The sequence below is a fragment of the Bison bison genome, unplaced genomic scaffold (assembly GCF_000754665.1).
Source record: "Bison bison bison isolate TAMUID 2011002044 unplaced genomic scaffold, Bison_UMD1.0 scf7180017864227, whole genome shotgun sequence".
Lineage (NCBI taxonomy): Eukaryota > Metazoa > Chordata > Mammalia > Artiodactyla > Bovidae > Bison > Bison bison.
Window position 1 is genome coordinate 2,508,644 of NW_011494799.1, and position 7,149 is coordinate 2,515,792.

The 7,149-nt window shown below is 40.1% G+C and overlaps 1 long non-coding RNA gene across 1 annotated transcript in view; it reads left to right on the forward strand.

The window, feature by feature from the left end:
• Window positions 1-5,559, forward strand: part of LOC104992884 — an 11,313-nt gene extending 5,754 nt beyond the window's left edge. The window contains exon 3 of the long non-coding RNA XR_825769.1: window positions 5,488-5,559. This is a non-coding gene — a long non-coding RNA (uncharacterized LOC104992884). The remainder of the gene's footprint in view (window positions 1-5,487) is intronic.
• Window positions 5,560-7,149: the final 1,590 nt, after the last annotated feature.

Genomic DNA, 7,149 nt, shown 5'->3' on the forward strand with positions numbered 1-7,149 from the left:
ACGACCTCCCAGGGGGATGCTAATGACGCCCCTGCCCCTGCCAGTGAAGGTGAAATAAGAGACCTGGGTTTGATCCCTGGTCCAGGAAGGTCCCCTGGGGAAGGAAATGGCAACCCACTCCAATACTCTTGCCTGGAGAATCCCATGGACAAAGGAGCCTGGCGGGCTACAGTCCAGAGGGTCACAAACAGTCGGACGTGACTGAGGTGATTTAGCACACAGGCAGGTTATAAGGGCAACGTGTAAATATGTAGAGGGGTAATGAGAAGGATTCTTATGATGGATCAGGATTTTGCATTACAGCTGTGTAATGTCAATATTCTATTTGTTAAATTATACTATTTTTCACAAGGTGTTACCAATGGGTAAAATTGGACAAGGTGTTACCAATAGGTAAAATTATTCTTTCTGATGATTGCATGCAAATCTGAAATTATGTCAAAATAAAAAGTTTAATTTTAAAAAGTTCTATGAGTTTATAATTTAACATCTCTATCATTCTATACTTAAAAAAAAAGTAACTGTGACAGTTGAATTTTATATAACCTTAGACAATTGTATTCAGTCATTCTGAGCCTAATTCCTTTTAGTTAAATGGACATAATGTTACCTTCTTATTTTTTTTTTTTTTTACTAGCTATAGTCAAGATGCACTGTAAATGGATTAATGATTGTGAAAGTACTTCCTAACTCTTCAAGTACTATAGGAAAAGAGCTAAGATTTGTTTGAGGCTAATGTATGCCAGACTGTTAAATGCGTACCTTACTTTATATTTATACAGTATTATTTTACGTGAAACTTTTAAAAGCATGGCTCCTATCCCTTAATGGAAGACCATGTGACATTTAAAGAACCACTAAAGGGAAATTCTCTTCTTTTGTCATATCTTTCTCAGACATTCAAGAGTGTCCACTAATAACCTTATCTACAAAGTAGAAACAGACTCACAGATGCAGAGAACACCCTTGTGGGTGCTCGTCGGGTGGGGGTGAGGAAGTACGGACTGAGAGTTTGGGATTAGCAGATGCAAGGGGTTCTGTATAGGATGGATAAACAACAAGATCCTCCTGTACAGTTTAGGGAAATATATTCCATATCCTGTGATAAACCTAATGGAAAAGAATATGAAAAGGAATGCATACGTATGTATCACTGAATCACTCTGCTGTACAGCAGAAATTAACAAAACAATGTAAATCAGCTATAACCAAAAAATAAAAACTGGAAGACTGTCCAAGTCTAAAGTCCCAAGTAACTCTTATCTGAATATTTCAACACACTGGAACTCTTGAGACTCTCTTACTCTCCTTTCCTTAAATGTGCCAGACCAAACTTCCATCTTGGATACTGACCCTCCCTTCTCTTGCTTGTTGGACACGGTCCAACAGGCTGAGCGACCACCGACACACGTTCTCCCTGCTGTGCACTTTCCTCCGTTTCTGCATCTGTCTGGAGAATTATTCCATGGGACTTGGCCCTTTTATCCTCTCATTATTCCCCTAATCTTGTGCCTCTGAACTGAACTGAAAATCAGAAGAGTTTGTAGCTGATGTGTTGATGGATTTTTATCTTATTTCATTTAATACTACCATTTTACAATTTCCTCAAAATGTGAGTAATGTACTGAGGAGTTTGTTGTAGTTTAGTCCCTAAGCTGTGTCTGACTCTTTTGGGACTCCATGGACTGTAGTCTGCCAGGCTATTCTGTCCGTAGCATTTCCCAGGCAAGAATACTGGAATGGGTTGCCATGTCCTTCCCCAGGGAATCTTTCCAACCCAGGGATCAAACCCGCATCTCCTTCCTTGGCAAACAGATTCTTTACCACTGAGCCACCAGGAAAGCCCACTGAGGACTTACAGCTTTGTTAATTTAGGACACTTCAGAAATATTTTATTAATAAAGGAATAAATACCTAGTCCATCTTTTGCATGAAATTTTTATGTTCTCATTTCTGCCATGAGACTATCTCATTTAAAATGAAAACATTCATTTGTTCCTTTACTCATTTGTTTATTCATTCATTAATTCATCCCATCACCTATTCAACAATGACCTAACACCCACCAATTGCAAGGCTCTGTGCTAAACCTCAGGGATATGATGATGTGTAAAATGTAATCTGGCAAGAAGCAAATGAAAACAATCATAATAAGGATAGGGTTTATGATGCAACAGAGGGATGGAGGTACCATGAGAACACAGAGAAGGACACGCTTCGCGGAGAAATTGACGGACTCCCGTATCTGCCAGGACTAGACATGGAGCAAATTCCTGTGTTGGAAAGTGCGAAGAACTGTTCTGATGATATTTGATTTAAAAATGTGTAAAAGTGACCATTGCATTCTAGGGACTGATAATATTATGCACAATGATGATGATACCACGTGGGCTTTACCTTCAACACAATAGCTTACACCTGCCCTGGTTTATCACCCTCCTAAGTGGACTAGTCCTAATCTAGTCTTTATCCCACTTCAGGTCAAGTGCGATGCTTCCTGTTTTGTCTGCTGCATCCACACTTGCCCTTCACAATCTATTCTCAGAAACCAGGGGACGAGAAAACATAAGCTCATGCCGTTTCTCACTCAATCACGTCCCACATTTCTTAGCTGAGCATTAGCATATCCTAGAGAGGTTTTTTAAAGTGTAAGTAGCTGGCCTTTAACCTCTGAAGTTCTGGTCATTTCAAAGGTGGTACCCAGGCTGCTGCCATGCCATCTTCTCCCTTTCTCACTTGAGATTTCAGTTGAGATGAGATTTGAGTTGATTTCACCAATTCCGGTGTTATCTACACTGAAAACCCTACCCAAGCATCGCTTTATCTTCTTTCACTTTACTTTTCTTCATAGTGCTCATCACCATCTGCATATGTACTATTGGCTAATGTGTTTATGGTTCTTCTTCCCCCAGAGAAGATGGCCCTAGGAAGTCAGAGATTTTACTTCTGGTTTGTTTATCACTTCACTCCCAGTGCTTATAAAAGGCCTGGCACATGGGAAGTGTTAAATAAATACTTTTTAAAAATACATTAAATGGACAAAGGCAAGGAAGGGTTTAACACACTCAAGGGAAGTGAACTGAGAGTGGCAACATGCAACAGGAAGCGGTTGGGAAAGAGGAGGTCTTGTAAAACATTAAGGACTAGGACTGCTGCTGCTGCTAAGTCGCTTCAGTTGGGTCCGACCCTGTGTGACCCCATAGACGGCAGCCCGCCGGGCTCCGCCATCCCTGGGATTCTCCAGGCAAGAACACCGGAGTGGGTTGCCCTTTCCTTCTCCAATGCATGAAAGTGAAAAGTGAAAGGGAAGTCGCTCAGTCGTGTCCGACTCTTAGCGACCCCATGGACTGCAGCCCACCAGGCTCCTCCGTACATGGGATTTTCCAAGCATTGTTCCTTAAAAAGATGGGGAGCATTAACCATTTTCAACAAGAGACTGTCACAACCCAATTTATATTTTAGGAAACTGTCTTACTGCATTTAGGAGGGAGGTGAATTTGTCCCTAAAAAGGGTTCAGATGACTAGAAATAGCTGTTTGGAGACTCTTGTGATCACAATGAGCAAAGTCCAAAGATATGACACCTTTGAACACTGCAATATGGAAAGAAGTCGAAATTAAACCACACGTGGGTTGATTTTGTTTAATACAGTGACAGATGTTAACTATAAAAGAGTGAATGGCCCCTTGTATTTTAACCTTTATAATTTACTGCTACTTCTTTGGACAAGCTTTTCTTTGTCTTTTGGGTTCTCTCACTATTCTCATTAAACAAATGCAAATTAAGACAGACTTAAAAAAAAAATAGAGTTAAGACATCTCCAGAAACCAAGCAGAAATCGTTGAAGCCCACCTGGGTCCCTTTCACGTGAGTGCTCTTTCCCACACATGCCGTGAGTTATCCTGTGTGTTTTCCTTCACAGCCTTGTCTCACAGGTCATTCTACACATTTAATATCCTCCTGTGAAACAAAATGATGCATAATGCCTGGGTCTCTTCTATTTTCCATTTGTGCTCCGTTTTCCTATATCGATTCAAAGCTGAAAATAGACTAAGGTATGCTCTTAGTACAACCTCTAGTGATTATTTTTATTACTCTTTATTTTTTCCAACTGAATAAACTCACAATAAATAAGAAGTACTTCCTCTGGGAGAGAATCTCCAAATAGACCTCAGCCTCTTACCCTTCAATCGTTTTTAAACTTGCTAACATAGTATTAAGTAAAGTCCTTCCCCTCCTCCCGTTCTTTCAACCCAATACTCCTTTGGTTAAAGAAGTAAATCTAATTAAAGGAGCATGGGAAATGGAAGCCGTTTTGTGTGTTAGGGAAGCTGGATCTTGTAACTTTCACCAGTGATTGGGCTTACAAGATGGAAAATTCCTTAGACTGCTGGGCAAAGTACTCTTAATGCTGTTGAAACATCTGGTTTTCTTTGTGTAAAATCTTTTCCACGAGGTGGGCTAAGATTTTTATTCTAATTGAATTTGTAGTTAATTCCAGATAAAGATGAGTTTCTTTTCGCTGATACTGCTCAAATCAGGGGTCCCAGCCTGCCGACTTGAAGCCTGTTTTTACTCAAAATTAATAAAAAAAAAAAAAAAAAGAGAGAGAGTTGTTTCACTCAATTGTTAGTATTTATAGGACAGAAAAACAATATCTAAAACCCTGGGTTCCTGACTTGGTCTTTTGAATCGTGTATGACGGACATAGAGGGGTATACTCCTGTGCCTTAAATGCAGTCGCTTCAGTTGTGTCTGATTCTTTGTGACCCCATGGACTGTAGCCCACCAGGATCCTCTGTCCATGGCATTCTCCAGGCAAGAATACTGGAGTGTGCTTCCATCCCCTCCTCCAGGGGATCTTCCTGACCCAGGGATCGAACGAGGTCTCCCACATTGCAGGCAGATTCTTTACCAACTGAGCCACAAGGGAAGCCCAAGGATACTGGAGTGGGTAGCCTACCTCTTCTCTAGGAGATCTTCCTGACCCAGGAATCGAACTGGAGTCTCCTGCACTGCAGGTGGATTCTTTACCAACTGAGCTATGAGGGAAACCCTTAGATGTGGTATTGCTAACTAGTTAAGGGCACAGAAGGATTTTGATTTGAAGACAGCTTACCACCCTCCCTGTGAATGTTTGTTCTGGTGTTAATGGATCTTAAAACAATTTGTTTACAATCATAAACCACCTAAAAGAATGTAAGGAGTCAAGCTTTCCAATATGTGTTGCAATATTTGTTAAACAGATTAATACACAGAGAAACTACAGAAAGAATACAGTATAAAGCATGTGAGTCCTCCAGGGTTTTTGCCACTTACTTGACAGATTTCTGCTTTAACAGTGACCTTTTGGGACCTATGTTTTCTACAAGTTCATATTTTAGATATTATGAAATAAGGAAGGCTATTACATTGTACTTAGTTCAACCAATCCTGATAATTGATTGGACCTTCTTCCTCTCTCTCTCCTACCAAATTTTGGGACAGTACAACAGAAATGAAAACCAGGGCCTAGAACCAGAAGCCAGAATAAGAAACAGACTTTGGCCCTCCACGGCTTATCAGGTAACCTGCCTCCTTTCAGTGTAACTTAACAAAGCTGATGTCCCAATTTTTTTTTTCCTCCAGAGGCTTTGGACCTAGAGAAGGACACCCCCTTTTCTCCCCAGCAGTAGAGAGTGATGTCGATCAAACGCCATGAGCACGGATCTTAAAGCAATATTGGCATTTTCAAAGCTCCCATTACTGATTAACCTTTGCATTCCTTTTCCTCCTTGAGCAGTCTGAATTTCTGGTCTTTTATCAGGACTTCTTAACATCCAGAATGTGGATCTATCTATAATTGCACTTTTTTTTATTAAATCCGTTCATGATGTTTCTACACACTCTTTCCAGACTTCTGCTGTTTATCTGAGCTATTGAAGGGCAGAAGGAAGATTACTGATTCATTCCTAAAATTCAGTAGGTTGTCCATACGTGATTTTTTAACTAATGAACTCAAACAGTCATAGAATATTTCATCGGGAAAAAATTCATTCCTCTTATTCTGCCAAAGTTGCAAGTCATCATATGCAATGATAAGAAATGTTGGCTGTACTAGATCAAATTAAATGCAGTAAGAAAAGAAAGTGCTGTCTCAGAATAAGAGAAGGTTGATTCCAATTTTCTCTAATATGAATAATACTGCAATGAAAAATCACAGAAGCAAATTTTTGAGTGCATCTCCAGTTATACTGGAAATATTGCTGTTGTTTAGTTGCTAAAGTCTCTTTTGATACCCTGTGGACTGTAGGCTGCCAGCTCCTCTGTCCATGGGATTTCCCAAGCAAGGTTGGCTTGAGTTGCCATTTCCTTCTCCAAGGAATCTTCGCGACCAAGGACTGAACCCATATCTCCTGCATTGGCAGGCGGATTCTTTACCACTGAACCACCTTGGAAGAACCTGAAATGCTAACTTCATGCAAATCAACTACAGGGACAAAGGATATTTGGTTATCTTCTTGTTATCATTGAGTTTTCCATATTCTCATTAACACTGCCTATTGTAACTAAGTACAATAAAAGTAAGATGGAAGTAATAACCTGTTTTTGTCTTGTTTTATATAAATATATATCGATCTTACATATATAAATATTAGATATGTATACATAAATATCTATATAACCTCCAGAATTCTTGCCTGGAAAGCCCCATGGATAGAGGAGTCTGGTGGGCTACATTCCACGGGGTCACAAAGATTTGGAAACAAACGAGGGACTGAGCACAAGAAGAATCGTGGACCTCGATTCTTGATCTTATGTATATATGCCCTCTCTGCTACATATGGATGTACACGTCCCTTCTCTGGATTTTGTGTTTCACGGTGTAACTTTCTCTGGGTAATGTGGATGCAGAAGATGTGATGTTAGAGGGACTTAAAGTGTGATTTTTGTGGCTGGTTATACTTGCCTGTATTTATGCCATTCTTTTTTTTTTTTAATTGGAGGATAATCGTTTTGCAATATTGTGTTAGTTTCTGCTGTACAACAACATGAATCAACTCTAAGTATACATATATTCCCTCCCACTTGGGCCTCCCTCCTATACCCTCCATCCCACCTCTCTAAGTCATCACAACGCACTAAGCTGGGCTCCCTATGCTGCACAGC